The 21,787-nt window shown below is 39.7% G+C and overlaps 1 long non-coding RNA gene across 1 annotated transcript; it reads right to left on the reverse strand.

The window, feature by feature from the left end:
• Positions 1-1,573: 1,573 nt before the first annotated feature.
• Positions 1,574-21,199, reverse strand: LOC115835414. Its single transcript, XR_004030377.1, has 3 exons — positions 21,189-21,199; positions 8,704-8,714; positions 1,574-1,654 (listed from the first exon to the last, which is right to left on the reverse strand). It is a non-coding gene; the product is annotated as an uncharacterized LOC115835414 (long non-coding RNA).
• Positions 21,200-21,787: the final 588 nt, after the last annotated feature.

The raw sequence follows: 21,787 nt of genomic DNA on the forward strand, positions 1-21,787 counted from the left end.
TCTTTCTTTTAATGTGGTGTATTTTCTTTCTTGGTCAATTTTGGTATGTTGAATTATCTTTGGATTCCAGTAATAAATCCCACTTGATAATGGTAAATTGACTTTTTAATGTGCTGTTGCATTTGGTTTGCTCATATTTTGTCATGGGTTTCCTGCATAAGGGATATTGGTGTGTGGTTTTCTTTTGCAGTGTCTTTCTCTGGCTTTGTTATCACGGTAATCTGGCCTGATAGAATAAGTTAGGAAGTATTCCCTCTTTTTCATTTGTTTAGAAAAATTTGAGAAGGATTGGTCTTTGTTCTTTAAATTATGATAGAATTCGCCTGGACGTGGTGGCTCACGCCTGTAATCCCAGCACTTTGGGAGGCCGAGGTGGGCAGATCATGAGATCAGGAGATGGAGACCATCCTGGCTAACACGGTGAAACCCTGTCTCTACTAAAAATACAAATAATTAGCCATTTGTGGCAGGCACCTGTAGTCCCAGCTACTCAGGAGGCTGAAGCAGGAGAATGGCATGAACCCGGGAGGCGGAGCTTGCAGTGAGCGGAGATCGCACCACTGCACTCCAGCCTGGGCGTCAGAGCGAGACTCCGTCTCAGGAAAAAAAAAAAAAAAAAGATAGAATTCATCAGTGAAGCTGTCAGATCTGAGGATTTTCTTTGTCAGGAGAGTTTTGATTAATAATCAATCTTTTTACCAGCTATAGGTCTATTCAGAGTTTCTCTTCAATTGTGATTTAATCTTCGTAGGTTTTCTGTTTCTAGGAATTTGCCCATTTTATCTAGCTTACCCAATTTTTTGACATACAGCTGTTCATAGTATTCTCTTACAAACTTTTTTTTTATTTCTGTAGAATCAATAGTAATGTCCTCACTTTCATTCACGACTTTAGTAATTTGAGTATTCTCTTTTTTTGTTTTAGTCCATCTAGCTAAAGATTTGTCAGTTTTGTTGAACTTATCAAAAAAACAACTGTTATTTCACTCTATTGTTTCTCTGTTCTTTTTTTTTGTTTACCTCATTTTGCTTTCATTTTTATTGTTGTTATCCGTCTGCTAACTTTGGGTTTAGTTTGTTCTTTTTCTAGTTCCTTGTGTTGTAAAGTTAGGTAGTTGATTTGAGATCTTTCTTATTTTGAATGTAAGTGTAAAGGCCATAGATTTTGCCCTTAGCACTGCTTTCACTGTTTCCCTGAAATTTTGGTACATCGTGTTTTTCTTTTTTCTTTCTTTCTTTTTTTTTTTTTTTTTTTTTTTTTTGATATGGAGTCTTGCTGTTTGGCTAGGCTGGAGTGCAGTGGTGTGATCTTGGCTCACTGCAGCCTCTGCCTCCTGGGTTCAAGCGTTTTTCCTCAGCCTCAGCCTCCCAAATAGCTGGGACTACAGGCGCATGCCACCACACCCAGCTAATTTTTGTATTTTTAGTAGAGACGAGATTTCACCATATTGGCCGGGATGGTCTTGATCTCTTGACCTCGTGATCCACCCGCCTCGGCCTCCCAAAGTGCTGGGATTACAGGGATGAGCCACTGTGCCCCCCCCATGTTTTTATTTTTATTCATCTCTAATTATTTTCAAATTTCCCTTGTGATTTCTTCTTTGATTCATTGGTTGTTTAAGAGTGTGTTGTGTAATTTCCACAAATTTGTGAATCTTCTCATTTTACTTTTGCTATTGATCTAACTTCATCCCATTGTGGTCACAGAAGATACTCTATATGACACCTAGCCTCTTAAATCTATTAAGAGTTAATTTGTGGCCTAAAACATATCCTATTCTGGAAAATATCTCATGTGCAATTAAAAATATGTGTGCGGGCTGGGCACGGTGGCTCATGCCTGTAATCCCAGCACTTTGGGAGGCTGAGGCAGGTGGATCACAAGATCAGGAGATCAAGACCATCCTGGCTAACATGGTGAAACCCCGTCTCTACTAAAAGTACAAAAAAAAAAAAAAAGCCGGGTGTGGTAGCACACATCTGTAATCCCAGCTACTTGGGAGGCTGAGGCACAAGAATCGCTTGAACCTGGGAGGTTGAGGTTGCAGTGAGCCAAGATTGCACCACTGCACTCCAGCCTGGGTGACAGAGTGAGACTCCGCCTCAAATAATAATAATAATAATAATAATAATAATAATAATAATAATTGTGTTGCTATTGTTGCTGGGTAGAGTGTTCTTTACATATCCGTTAGATCTAGTTTGTTTATTGTGTTGTTTCGGTCCTCTATTTCCTTGCTTATTGTCTGTCTGATTATTCCAGCCATTATCAAGAGTGGGGTATTGCAGTCTCCAACTATTATTATTATTATTATTTATTATTATTATTTTTTGAGATAAAGTCTCTGTCACCAGGCTGGAGTGCAGTGGCGTGATCTTGGCTCACTTCAACCTCCACCTCCTGGGTTCAAGCAATTCTCTTGCCTCAGCCTCCCAAGTAGCTGGGATTACAGGCATATGCCACCACACCCAGCTAATTTTTGTATTTTTAGTAGAGATGGGGTTTCACCCTTTTGGCCAGGATGGTCTCAATCTCCTGACCTTGTGATCCACACACCTCGGTCTCCCAAAGTGTTGGGATTACAGGCGTGAGCCACCGCCCCCAGCCCTCTCCAGCTATTATTGTAGAATGATTTCTCCCTTCAATTCTGTCAGTTTTTTGCTTCGTATTTTTGATGGCCTTTTATTAGGTGTGTTAATGTTTGTAATATTTATATATTCTTGTAGTATTAAAACTTTTATTAATATATAATGTCCCTTTCTATTAATATATAATCTCTCTTGTCATCCTTCTTAATTGAAAATCTATTCTGCCTGATATTAATATAGCCACTTCTGCTCTTCCTTGGTTACTATTTGAATAGAATATCTTTTTGCATCCTTTCCATTTCAATCTATTTGTGTCTTTGGATCTAAAATGCATCTTTTGTAGATAGCATATAGTTTAAATATGGATTTAAAAGATCCATATTTTTAAAATATGGATTTAAAAAAAATCCATTCTGCTGATCTCTGTCTTTCGATTAGAGGATTTAATCCACTTAGGTTTAAATTAATTACTGATAAGGAAGGACTTACTTTTGTCATTTTGCTGTTTGTTTTCTTTATGCCTAATAGCCTTTTTGCCCCCGATTTCTTGTATTACTATCTTCTTTTGTGTTCAGTTGATTATTTTTTTTTGTAATGGAACATTTAAATCTCTTCCTCATTTCTCTTTGTATATAATCTATAGCTATTTTCTTTGTGGTTACCATGGGGATTACATTTCACATCCTAAAGTTATAACACTCTAATTTGAATTTCTATCAGCTTAACTTCAGTAACATACAAAATCTCTTTAATAGCTTCTTAACATTTCTAACCCTACCCTTTTCAATTGTTGATGTCTCAAAATTATATCTGTATACGTTGTGTGCCCCAAATCACAAACTGATAATTTAAAAAATGCATTAGTTTCTTAAATTATGTAAAACATAAAATCTTGAGTTATGAACCAATTATAATAATATGTGCTTTTACACTAATATTTTTAAAAGAAATAGTCTCTTAAATCCTGTAGAACACAAAAACGTGGAGTTACAAACCATTGTTGTAACAATACTTGATTTTATAATTGCCTATGTATTTTTATTTCAATCTTTATTTCTTCATCTGTATTTGAGTTACCATCTAGTTTTCCTTCATTTTACCCTGCATGCCTCCCTTGAGCATTTCTTGTGGGGTAGGTTTAGTGGTAATTAACTTTGTTAGCTTTTGTTTATCTGAGAACATCTTAATTTCTCTTTCACTTTTAAATGATAGTTTTGCTAGATATAGAACTCTTGGTTGACAGGTTTTTTTTCCTTCTTCCTTTTAGCATTTCATGTATCAGCCCACTGCCTCCAAGTTTCTGGTGAGAAATCTGCTGATAGTTTTATTCAGGACCCCCAGCATATGATGAGTCACTTCTTTCTTGCTGCTCTCAAAATTTTTTCTGTTACTTTGGCTTTTGAAAGTTTGATTATAATGTCTCTCAATGTGGGACTCTTTGAGTTCATCTTATTTGGTTTTTATTGAGCTTCCTGGATATTTATATTTTTGTCTTTCATCAAATTTGGAAAAATTATTATTCCATTATTTCTTCAAGTTTCCCTCTCCTCTTTCTCTCTTTCTTCTCTTTCAGGAACTCCCACAATGTATATGTTGGTCTGCTTGATAGTGTCCTGCAGCTCCCTGAAGATTTGTTTACTTTTTTGCAATCTTTTTTGTTCTGCTTCTCAGACTCAATAATTTCCAATGTCCCATCTTCAAATTCACTAATTCCTTCTTTTGCCTGCTCAAATCTGGCTTTGAATTCTTTTAGTAAGTTTTTCACTGCATTTATTGTACTTTTTTTTTTTTTTTTTTTTTTTTTTTTTTTTTTTTTTTTTTTTTTTTTTTTTTTTTTTTTTTTTTTTTTTTTTTTTTTTTTTTTTTTTTTTTTTTCATTTTCTGTTGTTTTTCTGCACCATTAACTCGTCATTTGCATTAGTGTATCTCCTAATGCTGTCCCTCCCCCTCCCCCCCCAACAGTCCCTGGAGTTGATGTTCCCTTCCTGTGTCCATGAGTTCATTGTTCATTCCCACCTATGGTGAACATCGTGTTTTTTTTTTCCTTGCTAGTTTACTGAGAATGATGTTTCCAGTTTCATCCATGTCCCTACAAAGGACACGAACTCATCATTTTTTATGGCTGCATAGTATTCCATGGTGTATATGTGCCACATTTTCTTAATCCAGTCTATCGTTGTTGGACATTTGGGTTGGTTCCAACTCTTTGCTATTGTGAATAGTGCCGCAATAAACATACGTGTGCATGTGTCTTTATAGCAGCATGATTTATAGTCCTTTGGGTATATACCCAGTAATGGGATGGCTGGGTCAAATGGTATTTCTAGTTCGAGATCCCTGAGGAATCGCCACACTGACTTCCACAATGGTTGAACTAGTTTACAATCCCACCAACAGTGTAAAAGTGTTCCTATTTCTCCACATCCTCTCCAGCACCTGTTGTTTCCTGATTTTTTAATGATGGCCATTCTAACTGGTGTGAGATGGTATCTCACTGTGGTTTTGATTTGCATTTCTCTGATGGCCAGTGATGATGAGCATTTCTTCATGTGTTTTCTGGCTGCATAAATGTCTTCTTTGAGAAGTTTTCATGTCCTCTTTTTTGTTTTTTTTTTTTTTGAAATTTTTTGATTCGTTATGATTTTATTAGCCTTTGTATATTTCAAATTTTCTCCATTCTGTTTTTTCATTCTGATGATAGTTTCTTTTGCTTGCAGAAGCTCTTTGTTTATGAGATCCATTTGTCGATTGTTAGACCTAAAACCATAAAATCTACAAGAAAACTAAATACATCAGACATAGTAAATTATGTTAAAACAAAAAAAACAAAAAAAATCACAAATGATCTCATGCAGCATTTCTTTTGGGTTTGTTTTTAGAATTTCTGTCTCCATACAGATATTTCTGTTTTGTTCATACATCATTTTCTTTACTTCCTACACATTTTCCTTTAGTTTTTGAAGGATCTTTAAGTTGTTTTAAAGTCTTCATCTAGTACATCTGCCATTAGGTCTTTTTTTTTTTTTTTTTTTTGAGACAGGGTCTCACTCTGTTGATCAGGCCCAGGCTAGAGTGCACTGATGCAATCTCGGCTCACTGCAACCTCTGCCCCCTGGATTCAAGCGATTCTCCTGCCTCAGCCTCCTGAGTAGCTGGGATTACATTAAATTAGCCATGCCTTGCTAATTTTTTGTATCTTTAGTAGAGAGGGGATTTCACCATGTTGGCCAGGTTGGTCTCAAACTCCTGACTTCAAGTGATACCCCCACCTCAGACTCCCAAAGTACTGGGATTACAGGCATGAGCCATTGCGCCTGGCACCACATAATTTTTTATTTTTATTTTTTTGAGACAGAGTCTCGCTGTGTCTCCCAGGCTGGAGTGCAATGGTGCGATCTCGGCTCACTAAAAGCTCCACCTCCCAGGTTCAGACCATTCTCCTGCCCCAGCCTCCCGAGTAGCTGGGACTACAGGTGCCCACCACCATGCCTGGCTAATTTTTTCGTATTTTTAGTAGAGACGGGGTTTCACCATGTTAGCCAGGATGGTCTCGATTTCCTGACCTCGTGATCCGCCTGCCTCGGCCTCCCAAAAAGCTGGGATTACAGGCATGCACCACCTGCGCAGCTAAATTTTAGTATTTAGTAGAGTTGGGGTTTCACCATGTTGGTCAGGTGTTTTCAAAAACAGCCTCAAACTGTTTTTGATCATTGCAGTCTTTGTGCCAAAGAACAGCCTGAGGTGTAAACTTAGGGTCTTAGATCTTTTTTGAGCCTGTGCCTTTCTTTGGGCATGTATGGCCACTTTCTTACTTTCCCCATATATGCAATTGCTTTTGAATTACCTAGCGTTTAATGTCTGTCTACTAAAAAGATGGGGTTGGGGTGGGGATTAGTACTGGCCCTTTAAAGGGGAGAGGGAAATATGCCATCCCTTTAATTCTCTTGGCAGTCACTTTGGCCATAGGAGGAGGGGACTGCAACAATGGCTGTGAAAGAGGAGGGGCTTGCATGGATTGGAGGAGGTGCAACAATAGCAGCCACACACCTCTTTGCACCTCTGTGATGAGAGGCAGCAATCAGCAACCAGAGCGTAGATTACTGATATTTAGAGGACGGGGTACTTTTTGCTCACCCTGGCTCCCACCACTATGTGCGTAGATTACTGATATTTAGAGGACGGGGTACTTTTTGCTCACCCTGGCTCCCACCACTATGTGCCATTGTTCCAGGAACACAATACAGCCAACTGCCACGGGGATGGTGGGGGGCTTGGGTAGCTACTTTGCTAAAAGCTGAAATTGGCCAAAATTAAACACATTTAAGTGGAAGGTGCGAGTCTTCAGTAGACTCCAGAGTTCCAAAATAGTTACATAAGACACATTCTGTCAGTGCAATTGTCTCAGTGGGAGACAGAGTCAGTTCTTCCTGCTCCACCATCTTCCCAGAATCCTTCCCCACTTTATGCATCTTTATGTCCCCAAGTATAAACACAGTGCCAGGCACAGAGATGATACTCAGTGCAAACTGTCGACTGACTGTAATAAGTGAACAAAGTATTGTGTTGGAGGGACTAGCTATCACTCCTTAAAATAAAGGAAGCAGCTCTTATTTTATCCATTCAAAAAAATATCTTCTTCAACTCTGCAGTGTGAATGGGAGGGGTCTGGGAACCATGTCTACAGGCACTTTCACAAAACCATGCTCTCTAATGGCCAGGGAAGGGCACAGCCTCCCTGGCTTCAAAGTTACTCATTGAGAAGCATAGTTTAACATAAGGCCATGCTTATAAACACAGCATTTACCCTGGGCTCATGTCTATGCTTCGCCTTCTTGTGAAATGTGATTACTAGCTAAAAAAATAAAAAAATTTTCCTGGTTGCTTGATACTGTGTGTCCAAAACGCTGATTCATTTGCTATGTTGAGAGCAAACAATTTCTATAATTTTACCTCCAAAAGGAATTTCAGGACACAGAGGATCTGTATTTTCAAGTGCATCAGTTGATTATGGGCTCCCCCTGCCTCAGCCTGCCTCTTCTTATGTATTTATTTTCATATTTTCTCTCATTTTATTTTATTTTATTTATTTTATTTTTTGAGATAGAGTTTCACTCTTGTTGCCCATGCTTGAGGGCAATGGTGCACTCTCGGCTCACTGCAACCTCTGCCTCCCAGGTTCAAGCGATTCTCCTGCCTCAGCCTCTGTAGTAGCTGGGATTACAGGCAACCACCATCATGCCCCCATAATTTTTGTATTTGTAGTAGAGAAAGGGTTTTGCCATATTGGCCAGGCTGGTCTCAAAATCCTGACCTCAGGTGATCCACCCGCATCAAACTCCCAAAGTGCTGGGATTACAAGGCGTGAGCCACTGCACCCAGCCATATTTTCTCCTATTTTAAAAGTAATTTGAATAATGCCCATTCCAGAAATCTGGGTCTTATCATGGCATTATAAATCATTTTGTAATTAATTAAAGTCCATACATTATTCAGATTTCTTTAGTTTCTCCTTAACATATTTTTCTGTTCCAGGATTCCATCCAGGATCCTACATTGCATTTAGTCGTTTTCTCAGGCTCCTCTTGGCTACAGATTCTTAGACAGTGTCTTGCTTTTGATGGGCTTGACAGTTTTGAGGTGTATTGGCTATTTTGTAGAATTTTCCTTAGTTTGAGTTTGTCAGGTATTTTTCCCATTGAGTTTATGGGTTCTTGGGAAGAAGACCATGGAGGGAAAGTGCCATGTTAATTATGTCATATCAGAGGTGCATACAATCGACATCACTGAAATGCTCACCTTGATCATCCGGCTGAAGCAGTAGTCATCATATTTCTCCACTGTAAAATTACTCTGTTTTCCCTCTTCCTATAAGGTACTCTTTGGAAGGAAATTATTTTGGAAATCACTTTGGAAAGAAGCCCACACTTAAGGCTGTGGGGAGCTATGCTTCACCTCTTGGAGGACATAATAGCTACATAAAATTATTTGGAATTCTTTTACATGGAGAATTGCCTATTCTCCCCTACTTATTTGTGTATGCAATCATGTATTTATACCAGTATGCACTCATGGATATTTATTTTATGCTCCAGGTTATAATCCAGTACAATATTACTTATTTTATTGCTCAAATTGTTCCAGCTTTGGCCATTGGGAGCTCTTTCAGTTGGCTCTTGTGTCCCCTTCACAAGCCCATCATTTGATTTTTGAGCACTTGTTTGCTTTCTAATACTATAAGATGCTCTAGGTTCATATTGTATATTCCCTGCCCCAACCCTAGAATCATCCATTTCTTCATGGCGCCCTGATTCCATTTATTGAAGTATGGTGTAGGGAACCAGTGTCTGGGCACTGGGTTTGCTTATCGCCTCTGGGGTGAAGCATTTTGCAGGAATGTTGTTTCATTCAAAATATCTTTCCAAATAGTATTTGTTTTCAATGAACTCAAATTACAAGAGGTGTATTTCTCTCAAGTCTTTTAGAACTTTAGATTTTCCAACTTTACTACTACTTAAGTTAATAAGATAATTTTTCTTTTGTTTTGTCAATTAATACTATTATTCATCTCTCCGAAACATGTACATGGAACTCCAAAGGCATGGTTGAGGTCCGATTTTCACTTTTCTAAATTTGTTTTATTTCTTCTTTTTTTCTTTTTTTTTTTTAAAGACAGCATCTCGCTCAGTTGCCCAGGGTGGAATGCAGTGGCGTGATCATAGCTCACTGCAGCCTCCAATTCCTTGGCTCAAGCAGTCCTGCCTCAGCCACCTGAGTAGCTAAGACCACAGGCACATGCTAGCAGCCTGGCTAATTTTGTTTTTGTTTTTTTTAAATTTGTTTTTTGTAGAGAAGTCTCACTATGTTGCCCAGGCTGTTCTCAAACTCCTGGCCTCAAGCTATCCTCCCACCCCAGCCTCCCAATATGTTGAAATTGCAAGTGTGAGCCACTGCACCTGGCCAACCCCTTATTATTATTTATCACACAATGTAAAAGAGATTGTTTCTCTCCTCTAACAAGTGTATCCATCATAAAAATTATTTCAACTTCCTTTATTCGAGCTGATTCTGGTTCTGCTAGAACATTCTTGTTCTCCAGCAACTAGAACTTCAGGCAATGGCACAACTAGGATGTAAGACATGCCATGATTTTGCACATAGGGAAGTAATCCTTTCTGGATTCTTTCCAGTCCTTCCCATTGATTTAGAACATTTGGCTGACCTTTCTGGTAGCAGCAGCAACACATTTAAATAATGTCTTCAGTAGATGGTTTATAGTGAATGATAGGTCCATTTCTTGGATCCTAACTGAAAGTTCATAAAGCTCAGAATCTTACAAAAATAGCTTAAGCTTCTTTTTCTTTTTCTAGATGTGTTATTTTGCTCTTGCTCACATTATTTTTCATCTGCCACTTTCCTGCAGCATTGCTAAATTACTTCCCAGATTTTATTTAATCACTGGCTATACCTGAAACTACTCTATGTGTGCAGTAGCAGAAATAGACCTGCTAAATATGAGACTTTGCTCTTTCCAAATTAGAGAATGACTTAATATTTGTACATTTAGCTATGAGTGAGGGTTGGAACATCGTTAGAATGCAGGTGTATCCTGATTCTCAAGCTCATAATGATTGTGCAAAATGTTGAAGGTACCAGCAATTTTCCAGAATGGATTTCTGGCCATGTCTACATTAGAGGCATATTATTATATTTTACTCAATATGCATGAAGTCAATGGATAGAAGGAAGTTGCAGAAAGGAGAGATGCCAAATTCATCTATTTATGAGAGTTGATTTTGTAATCAACACTGGGGGAAGATTTTTCCATATGTGTGTGTGTGTGTGTGTGTGTACAATCTTCCACTTTTTTTTTTTTTTGAGACGGAGTCTTGCTCTGTCACCCAGGCTGGAGTGCAGTGGTGCGATCTCAGCTCACTACAAGCTCCGCCTCCCGGGTTCATGCCATTCTCCTGCCTCAGCCTCCTGAGTAGCTGGGACTACAGGCGCCCACCACCATGCCCGGTAATTTTTTGTATTTTTAGTAGAGACGGGGTTTCACCATGTTAGCCAGGATGGTCTCGATCTCCTGACCTTGTGATCCACCCATCTCAGCCTCCCAAAGTGCTGGGAGTATAGGCGTGAGCCACCACGCCCAGCCTTCTACTTTTAAATTTAAGTCAATGGATTAATTCAACAAACACTAATTGAGCATCTACTCTGTGCCATGTGCATACTGGGGATGGTGCAAAACAATCAAGGCAGCAGAACTCCTTCTTGAGCTTGCCCGATGCTTCGCATTCTTGGAGCTGAGGGCTGCCTGAAGATTCTTGATCTGGTTGGGCATCTTCCCTGAGCAAGCCAGAGAGAGCTGAATTTATCCAAACTGTGAACATCATAAGTAGGGGAATCTCAAATTTATTTTTTAATTAATTGATTGTCTAATTGACACATTGTTATTGTACATATTTATGGGCTCTAATTTGATGCTCCAATACATATATATGTTGTATAAGGATTAAATCAGATTATTTAGCATGTCCATCACTTCATGCATTTGTCGTTTCTTTTTTTCTTTTTTCTTTTCTTTTTTTTTTTTTTTAAATTGAGACAGAGTCTCACTCTGTCGCCAGGCTGGAGTGCTGTGGCGTGATCTCAGCTCACTGCAACCTCCGACTCCCTGGTTCAAACGATTCTCCTGCCTCAGCCTGCTGAGTAGTTGGGATTACAGGCACGTGCCACCATGCCCAGCTAATTTTTGTGTTTTTAATAGAGACGGGGTTTCACCATGTTAGCTAGGATGGTCTCGATCTCCTGACCTCGTGATCCACCCGCCTTGGCTTCCCAAAGTGCTGGGATTACAGGCATGAGCCACAGCGCCCGGCCTGCATTTGTCATTTCTTGGTGGTGGGAACATTCAAAAGTCTCTCTTCAGCTATCTTGTAATCTACAGTATCTTACTGTTAATCATTCTCACCCAACTATGCAATAAGATACAAGAACTTCTTCCTCCTAGCTGTAACTTTGTATCCATTTGTCAACCTCACTGTGTCCTCCCCATCCCCCTTCCCAGTCACAGAAAGACAAATACTGCAGGATCTCACTTATATGTAGAATCTAAAAAAAAAAAAAAAACAAAAATTCTTAAAGTTGATATTCTAGAAGCAAAGAGTAGAACAGTGGTGATCAAATTTCTGATCTATAACCTTGAACACTAGTACCATTCTGTTAAAAGTACTTATTTCTAATTTATCTAGTTTAGATTATTAATTTGTTTTTGTTTTTGTCTTACTGTCAGTCACCACTTGCCTCACTTTTTACATTGAAATAGCCCCCTTGGGTAGTCGTTAACTGCATATTTAGATGTGCCATGTCTGTTGGGTGTGAGCCTGCTGATCTGGTATTTTAAATTCTTAAATTTCATGCCAGACACGACAGACTTGAAGGGAAGCAAGTGATTACCATGGCATTCAAAGATAGAACTCTGAATGCCACCAGCAGAATGTCACCACTTGCAGTCATAGCTGAAAGCAATTGGGTAGAGCACATTTTTCGTCAGGATTTAAGAATGTAAAATATAACTGTATTTTTGATCTTTAAATTAAACCTGATGCATTCCAGGCATTAAAAACAACCACGACAACTCTATTTCTCAACCCCTCGAGAACAGGCTTTCACAAGATGGAACTGAGTCTCGGGTCTGTTGTGTGTTCATCTTGAGACCACCACTCCACTCTCTCCCTCAGGCCCAGTGGTGTGGCTTGAGACTGGATCCACAAAATGGATTAGAGATTGCAAAGTGAGCAGAGTGGTTGGCAGACGGCAGGTTGTCATCATGGAGCTTCACCAGGACCAAGCTGGGGTCCAGAAACACCCTAGTACTGACTTGGTCATGATAGACAGTGCATCCAGACAAGCTCTGGCTCCGAGTGCCAGGCAGGATCCCAAGTGTTGGGCGAGGTCAATGGGGGGCCTAGCCCCACTGTATAGGCACCCAGAGGTGGTATTGCCCATGCAACATCTGGGACCCACTGATACCAAAGCGTTATTGCTACTTATCTTGAATTCAGATTCTACTGGGCATCCTGTATTTTATCTGGCAACCCTATGAAAGGGCACTTCCCAGGAGCAGCAGAAGTGAGGTCCAGAAAAGCTGCCCGAGAGCATTGCGTTCCACCGTGGGCAGCAAGGGCAGTGGCCTCAGAGACCAACTGCTGCAGGAGGGGAAATGGTCCAAAGAGAAGGGGCCTCCTTGGCTGCCAAACATGGTGGGTGCAGAGAGACCCTCTATTTGTCTTCCCTGAAACATGCAACTTCCCATAAGAAGGCCAGGAGGACCCCCTCCTCCTGAACACCAGTGCTGTCTTCAAGTCCAGTTCTTCTCTGGGAAAGAGCCTTGGGCTCCCCCTGGAGGTCACGAATGGCAACAGGCCTTGTGTTGGGCAGAGCATCGCTGTCCTTCACCTCCTACGGAGAAAGAGGGGTTTCACGGAGTAATGACCAGCACCCCCACCCCCGCCCTGCAATGACTGCTAAAGAGGCCTCCAAATACTCCAAGTGAGAAAACAGCCAGGATGGGACAGGGCGAACATGGGTTGTTTACGGCCGTTTCCATGCTGACTGGCCATCGCTTTGTGGATACTCGTGCTCATGTCCCTGGTTAAATTGTTATATGCTACCCCTGGTTATAAAAGCCCGCGCTATAAAAGTGACGGGGACAGGCTCACAGCGGGGCTGCAGAAAGCTGGAGCACTTTTGCTCCCCCAAAGGCTTGTAGCAGAGCCAGTGCACATACCTGTGAGGACCTTGTTATACTGCGTTGTAATCACTATTACCATGCTCATGACATTTGTTTACCATGAGATTCCTGAAGTCAAGAATGCTCCCATCACCTCTAGGGTCTGGTACACAGTAGGTACTTGAAAACAGAACCAGTGAATGATGGAAGGCTGTGTAGACAGAGAATGTCTTGAAAAATGATTAGCTAGTGTATTTTCAATTTACAGTAAAGCAGGTCACCCTGTGGCCTCCCGCCCACCCTATCAACAGCATTTAACACTTCTGAGAGAGGGCAGATACCACCTATAGAAACAAAAAATCCATTGCTCAATTTTTAGTTTCAATCACCCTTTTCAGAGACCATAATGGCAAAATCCTGGCCTTCATGTGTCCAGAGCCAAATTTGGAGATCTGAGAAGAGAGCTTCGCTATGACCCATGAGTATGACAGACCCAGGCTATGAGAGGAATGCCGAGCTGGCAGGGACGGTGGTGTGAGATGTCACAGGAGACAGGAGGTGCAGACACAGTGGGCCTGTGCGGAGATGAAAACGTCAGTCAAGCTCTGGGGAATCTGAGAACTCTGGGGCTGGTGCGAGCTCCTCTGGGTTCAGCATGACCCACAGCTAAGCAGAGGAGTGGAAGGATGGTTATGGAGAATGGAAGTCCTAGACAAGAATGAACAGTTTGCAGCCACTTGTAGAACTGTCTGTCTCTTTCCAAGGTATCTGAAGTTTGATGATCTCAAAGGGCATCTCTGGGAATTTTTGAGTGTCAGCGTGCCACTCAAAGGGTGGTGGGAGGGGCATCTAGCAGCCAGTGCAGCAAGGCAGACAGGACCCGCGTGCCAGCACACTGCCTGTCTGATGACACTGATTCCGAAAGGTAAGTGCATCATTTCCTGTGGCTGCTGCACACATTATAACCAACTGGGTGGCTTCAAACAACACATATGTATTCTCTCACAGTTCAGGAGGTCGTAAGTCCAAAATCAAGGTGGTGTCAGGGTTGGCTCCTTCTGGAGGCTGTGCAGGACAATCAGTTCCGTGCTCTTTGCTGGCATCCGCTGGCTGCTGGCAGTCCTTGGACCCCCCTGGCTGTTGATGCGCCATTCTTACCTCTGTCTCTGTTTTTGTCTTCACACAGCCTTCTCTGTGTGTCTCTCAAACCTCCGTATCCTTCTACAAAGACACCACAGGATTTAGAATCTACTCTAAATCCAAGATGATTTCATCTTGAGATAAATACATCTTAAATAATTACATCTTCAAGGCTCTATTCCAGTAAAGTCACATTTTGAGGTTCTGGGAAAACATGAACTTGCGGGGACACTATTCCATTTACTTCAGTGGGATTAAGGTTCAGCATCAATTGCTGGGAAAAGACAAAGGCTCGATAGTAGGGAAATAGCTAATGTAATGAAATGAAACAGCACATCAAAATAACTCTTACATTGGGCTGGAAGTATTCTTGCAATCATGTTCTATACTGTTTGCTTTCTGGTCATAACTGTACTCTGAATTTTAAGTTCATTTATAGGCATTGTATCATTAGTAGTTTTTAGGTCTAATGACATTATTGTAGAGAAATAAGAGAAATTGCAAAGATAAAGTGTGTATTTGAATCATGCAAATTCAATACACATATGGATTGCAATGGGAATTCACCTTCCATTAGTTGTCTATTCTTAAAAGCAGTGGGTGTGGAATAGGTTGAAAGTTGACGTATGTGTATAGGAAAGGAAGTCAGCACAGAAGCCTTCGGGTCAGGGCCTGTGGAGGAATCACCCACAGATTCCCCAAGGGTGTCATTGATGGGGCCCGAAGTGTTCTCCCTAAGGCTGTCTTCTCTAAGCTGTAATTCAGGGTCCTGCTGCTTGAGGCTGCTGAAGCATTGTCACTTTGGGAGTCCCTCTGCAGACCCCCACAGCAGGATGGAGGGGCAGTGTCTGGTGGGAGGGAGAGGTGGATGGTACCAGCTGGCCCTGACGTCCTTCAGGGCATGGTTTACACTCAGGAGCAGAACCCATCATACAAGAAGACTTGGGTCAACCTCTTTCTGTCTGTGGTGTGTCTAAAACTTGCTGCTGTATCCTGATGTACTCATCCAATCACAGTTTTAGGTTGGTGATGGAGATGTTGACCCACAGCTTACATTGATGACTCCTTTCTTCCAGCCCTCGTATATCTGCAGGTCTCTCAAATGAAGACAGATGGAGATCAATGCACAAGTTACAACATTAGAAAGGGGGTGGGGATCTGAAAGGAGGTGGAGGTGCCAAATGAGGGCTTTAGAAAGCTGAATATGCAGAACTTAGTTCTACACAAGTTGAGTTCCAAGTATAAGCTCCAGTGCTTCATAATTCCCCAAGCTTGACATGTAAACAAATAGGAATTATTGATTTTGTCAAAGATAAGCACATCCAATGCTTGGATAAGCACATATATATGTGTGTGTGTATGTGTGTGCATATGTAAAATATAATGAATATATCAATATAGATACATATGTAGGTCATACAGAAATGTATTTTCTCAGAATGATGTATAAAATGGTATCAAAATGGTAGTAGGCCTTAAATTAAGGATAGTTTTTGAAATGAATATTTCGATATGACTATTTTTGTTATACATATATATGGCAGCTTTACTCAGAAATTCAAATATGAATGGAATGAATGAAAAATATATAATACAATGTTTTCTTTAAAATTAAAAGATGACAAAGAAATAAAATAAAATCTATTTCTAGATTTCATCCAGAAATCTTAATGTCCAGCTACCTTATTTTTCAGACAGTGAATCTGAGGTCTAGTAAAAAGTACTTAGAGAATTTGTAAAAGCACTAAGTACTTAGGGAACTTAGTAGCAGCACCTATTCATATTATATGTAGTTGATTACTAGAGACAGGTGGACTCCCTTCAGTTCAACCAAGGTTCATGGCTTTTACTCCAACTCAATCATTTCCCAAGGTGGCTCGTAGGAGTCAAACTCAAGCAATGGATTTCATTTAATTTTTGAGTTAACATAAATGTATGAAGAAAAATAATTTTTAAATTATTTTTAAAATAACAAAACAAAACAAAAACCTTCAAGGCTGGAGGTAAATTGAAACAACGTTTCTCTGAATGCTGTGATATATTCACTATTAAATGTAGAATATGTAATAAAATACTAACCATCATTATAAATATTCAAGGACAAAAGGAGGAATTCCTTCCAAAGGATAAGTAGAAAGTATTGACTATTTCTCCAGAGTGCCTGGAATGTTTAGGCATTCTTTTAGGTGTTGATTAGAGCAGTGATACATAATTCACTTCAAAAACACTCATCATTCACTGTTGTTACCAAGCAACCTAAGGAAAACAGGAGGTCCTTCAACCAGTGTCCAGGAGTTGCAGACCCAGAAGTAACTAAGTTGGGATACTTGGAGCCCAAATCGTCAGATATGGAGTACAATTCTGTCATAAAAGACAATCAGAGAATGAGCCCTAAAAAGTTGGTGTAAAACTTGCGAAAGAGGAGAAAGAGACAGATAGGTAACAGCTTGTTTATGTCTACCTCAACAATTCAGTGTGCCCTGGGCCCTGGGGACAAAACCAAACCAAACCAAACAAAAACAAATAAGAAAACCTCTGCTTCGAGAAATGCAAATCAAAACCACAATGAGATACCATCTCACAACAGTTAGAATGGCGATCATTAAAAAGTCAGGAAACAACAGGTGCTGGAGAGGATGTGGAGAAATAGGAACACTTTTACACTGTTGGTGGGACTGTAAACTAGTTCAACCATTGTGGAAGACAGTGTGGCGATTCCTCAAGGATCTAGAACTAGAAATACCATTTGACCCAGCCATCCCATTACTGGGTATATACCCAGAGGATTATAAATCATGCTGCTATAAAGACGTGTGCACACGTATGTTTATTGCAGCATTACAAGGACTTGGAACCAACCCAAATGTCCATCAATGATAGACTGGATTAAGAAAATGTGGCACATATACACCATGGAATACTAGGCAGCCATAAAAAAGGATGAGTTCATGTCCTTCGTAGGGACATGGATGAATCTGGAAACCGTCATTCTCAGCAAACTATTGCAAGGACAAAAAACCAAACACCACATGTTCTCACTCATAGGTGGGAATTGAACAATGAGAACACTTGGACACAGGAAGGGGAACATCACACACCAGAGCCTGTCATGGGGTGGGGGGAGGGGGGGAGGGATAGCATTAGGAGATATACCTGATGTAAATGACGAGTTAATGGGTGCAGCACACCAACATGGCACATGTATACGTATGTAATAAACCTGCACGTTGTGCACATGTACCCTGGAACTTAAAGTATAATAATAAACCCAAACCAAAACAAAACAAAGTCATGTGTCAAGGGGAAATAACTTTGTCTAGTTCACATGTCAAATAAAAATTATATCTAACAACAACAAAAAAAAAGAAAACCTCTGCTTCACAGAGCCTTACTTGAATGTAAACAAAAACTATTGCACAATGGGTAATTTCTGCAAAAATGGCCTTTTTCTGAACACTAAAGGAAGTACATTTTATGCACACTATTCTGCCCTTGCTTTTTATACGTAGTATAATCTGAAGGTTACTTAAAATCTGTGCCAGAGATTTTTTTTAAAATTTATTTTATAGTTTATTTAGCCAGTTTGTTAGCATAGTTTATTTAACACTGTTATTGGACTTAGGGTTATTTATTTATTTATTTATTTGAGACAGAGTCTTGCTCTGTTGCCAGGCTAGAGTGCAGTGGTGCGATCTTGGCTCACCACAACCTTCGCCTCCTGGGTTCAAGTGATTCTCCTGCCTCAGCCTCCCCAGTAGCTGGGACTACACGTGCGCCACCACGCCCAGCTAATTTTCATATTTTTAGTAGAGACGGGGTTTCACCATGTTGGCCAGGCTGCTCTCGATCTCTTGACTTCGTAATCCACCCTCCTTAACCTCCCGAACTGCTGGGATTATAGGCGTGAGCCACCGCACCCAGCCACTTAGCATTATTTTTATCTTAATGCCCTAGTGAATAACTATGGAAATATGTTGTTTTGTATTTGTTGATGTGAATCTTGAAGTGAGATCCCAAAAGTGAAGTAGCTGGGTAAAGAGGTAAATGCATGTGCAATTTTGTAGAATATTGCCAAATTCCCTCCTGTTTAATGCATGATTCTCCTTAGCCTTGCCAGCAGAGAGTGGGTTCTTAAGTTTTAGATTTGTGCCAACCTGGTGGGTGATGAATGGGTCTCTCAGTATAGTTTTAACGTGCCTTTCTTTTTACTATGAGTACAAGTAAATTACTATAAGTATTTTTGTGTGTTTACATGTTTTGTGCCTGTTTCTGTGCTTTGCGCACAGATTGTGTTATTAATTTTTTGGTCTTTTCCTAATACCAAAAGTTTAATAATTCTTTATACATTAAGAAAAATAATCCCTTTGTCTATGCTATGAATTGTAAATATTTTCTCTAATCTTATTTGTCTTTTGACTTTGCTTATGTTTCTTTTTTTTTTTTTTGCAACATTTTAAAATATAGTGAAATTACCAATCTTTGAGTTATATTTAAAAGGTTTTTCCATTCCCAAATTACTGAGACACGCATCTGTATTTTCTTCTAGTACTAGAATGATTTCATTCTGCACTTGCATTTCTAATCCATTTGGATGTTATGTTGGTGCGCGATGTTCAATAGAGATGCGCAGGCTTTCTTTTCCACAGGGCCATCCATTTTTTTCTGACACCCTTTATTAACTCTTTATTCTTCCCTGTGATTTGAGATGCCACATTGTGGTAGACAGACACTAAGGCGATCCTCACTTTCTGATATTCACAAATTCATACATCCCTCCCTGGAGTGTAGACAGGGCTTTGCTTCTAAGCAATAGAACATGGCAAGAGTGATAGGATGTCATTTACGTGATTACATTACATGACATTATATGGCAGCGATGGTGGGGTGCCATTCTTGTGCTTCTGTTACATTGTACGAGTCCATATGGCTGGCAGTATCTCATGCTCTAATCAATCTCTCTCCATTGCGGGCTTTGAAGAAACAAGCTGCCATGTTTGAGAAGCCCACATGACAAGGAACTGCAGGTGGTATCTGAGAGCTGAGGGCAGCCTTCAGGTAGGAACTGAAACCTGCAGTCCTGCAGCCCCAAGGAAATGAATTTGGTCAACAACCTGAAGGAGCCAGGAGTTGGTTTTTCCCCAGTTAACTCCCTGAGGAGGCCACGGCCCGGGTGACACATGGCTTCTGTCCTCCTGAGAGGAGGCAGAGAGCCCAGCTAAATCATGCCGCAGGCTTCTGAACTACAGGGCTGCAGGTTTGAGTGTTGTTTTAATCTGCTAAGTTTGCCACAATTTGTTATACAGAATAGATAAATAATACACATATTTAGTCAGCCCCAAATTCCAAATGTGCTATGGATTATTTCTGGACTTTCTATTCTACTGGCCTGTGTGTCTTTTTATGCATTATTAATACGATTTAATTATAGCACTTTATAATATGTCTTAATATCTGGTAGAACTAACCTCATTCATCATTATTCCTTTTCACAGTTGTCCTTGCTATTCTTGATTGCTTAATTTTCCACATAGAAGTTAAAATCAATTAGTCTGGGCCAGAGGAAAAATGTTATTTTTATTGGAATCACATTAAAATTTTATATTAACTTAAGGGAGAGTTGACAAGCGTATGCTCCTAAATCATTTGCTCCAGAATATATGATGTCTTTCCATGTGTTCTACTTTGTGTTTCAGGATTGCATAGGGATTCTGCCCAATTTTGGATGATCTATTATTAAGCTTTTTAAAAAAATTAGGGCTAAGTGTCAAATTGTTTCCAATACCATTTTACTATGTATAGAAGTATCAATATGATCTATTACCATGGTAAAATACTAAGCACTTTTTAAAATTGTGACTGAGTAGCAAATATTTGAGAATAACATTTTAATATCTATGGCAGTATCTGATTATGAGTTCTACTCTTAGATCTATTAATATGGTGAAACGCATTAATACATTTTCTCATATTGAACCATCCTAAAATTTCTGGAATTCCATATATTTCTAGAATTCCTTCTTCATAATGCATACTTTTAAAAATGTGCTGTGGGATTTTTCTTCTTAATATTTTATATAAAATGTTTACATTTACATTATAAGTGAGATTAGACTGTATTTTTCTTTTGGTTCAATATTTGACAGGATTGGAATTCATGTTATAGATCAATGTGGTTTTCCTTTTCTGTGATCACAAATAATTAAAACACCTTAAGATCTTATTGTTAAAGATTCGATAGAATTCCTTTGATTCATCATTCTGACTTGGAATCTTTTCTTTTCTTTCCTGGTGCAGGGGAGCATGCAGCTTTTTGGATGCTTACTCTGTTTCATCAATGAAAATTAGCCTATTAACCTTTCTATCTGGGCTGGGTGCAGTGGCCCACACCTGTAATGCCAGCACATTGGGAGGCCGAGGCAGGCAGATCACCTGAGGTCAGGAGTTCGAGACCAGTCTGGCCAACATGACGAAACCCCATCTCTACTAAATATACAAAAGTTAGCCAGATGTGGTGGTGCATGCTGTAATCCCAGCTACTTGGGAGGCTGAGGCAGGAAAATTGCTTGAACCCAGGAGGCAGAGGTTGCAGTAAGCCGAGATTGCACCATTGCACTCCAGCCTGGGCAACAAGAGTGAAACTCTGTCTCACAAAAGAAAACAAAACAAAAAAACCCTGGTTTCTATTTGTATTGGGTTTAGTTTTGATAAATTATAATTTATATTGGGACATTTATAACTTTCCAGGCACAGGCTTTTGACTCAGCAGAACTTTAAGAAAATAGCAAAATCTCTATCCTGGTAAATTCAGTCCATCAAAATTGTGTTTTCAATTTATTGAAATTTCAATTAGTGTCAAAGTTCAATTATTGAAATTATTCAAAATTGAACTTTGATAATTCTAATATTTCTACAAAAATGAGAGGAAAATGTAAAGTAGCAAATTAAAATCATTATGTAAAAAAATTGAATTTTGATAACTTATTTTTAGGAAAGTATTGCTTTAGAAAACAATAGTTTTAGGAAAGTATTCCTTTAGAAAAGAAAGCAGTAAAATTCCTTTTCATATTGACTAGTACTGAGCAAAAATAGTCTCATAATTTTTTAAATTTCTTATGTTTTAATGTGTATTTCCCTGTAGTTATACCTCAGTTTTGTTTTTTGTTTTTGTTTGTTTTTTTTTTTTTTTTTGAGTCGGAGTCTTTCTCTGTCTCCCAGGCTGGAGTGCAGTGGCGCAATCTCGGCTCACTGCAAGCTCCGCCTCCCGGGTTCACGCCATTCTCCTGCCTCAGCCTCCCGAGTAGCTGGGACTACAGGTGCCCGCCACCAC

The sequence above is a fragment of the Nomascus leucogenys genome, chromosome 6, assembly GCF_006542625.1.
Source record: "Nomascus leucogenys isolate Asia chromosome 6, Asia_NLE_v1, whole genome shotgun sequence".
NCBI classification, from domain to species: Eukaryota; Metazoa; Chordata; class Mammalia; order Primates; family Hylobatidae; genus Nomascus; species Nomascus leucogenys.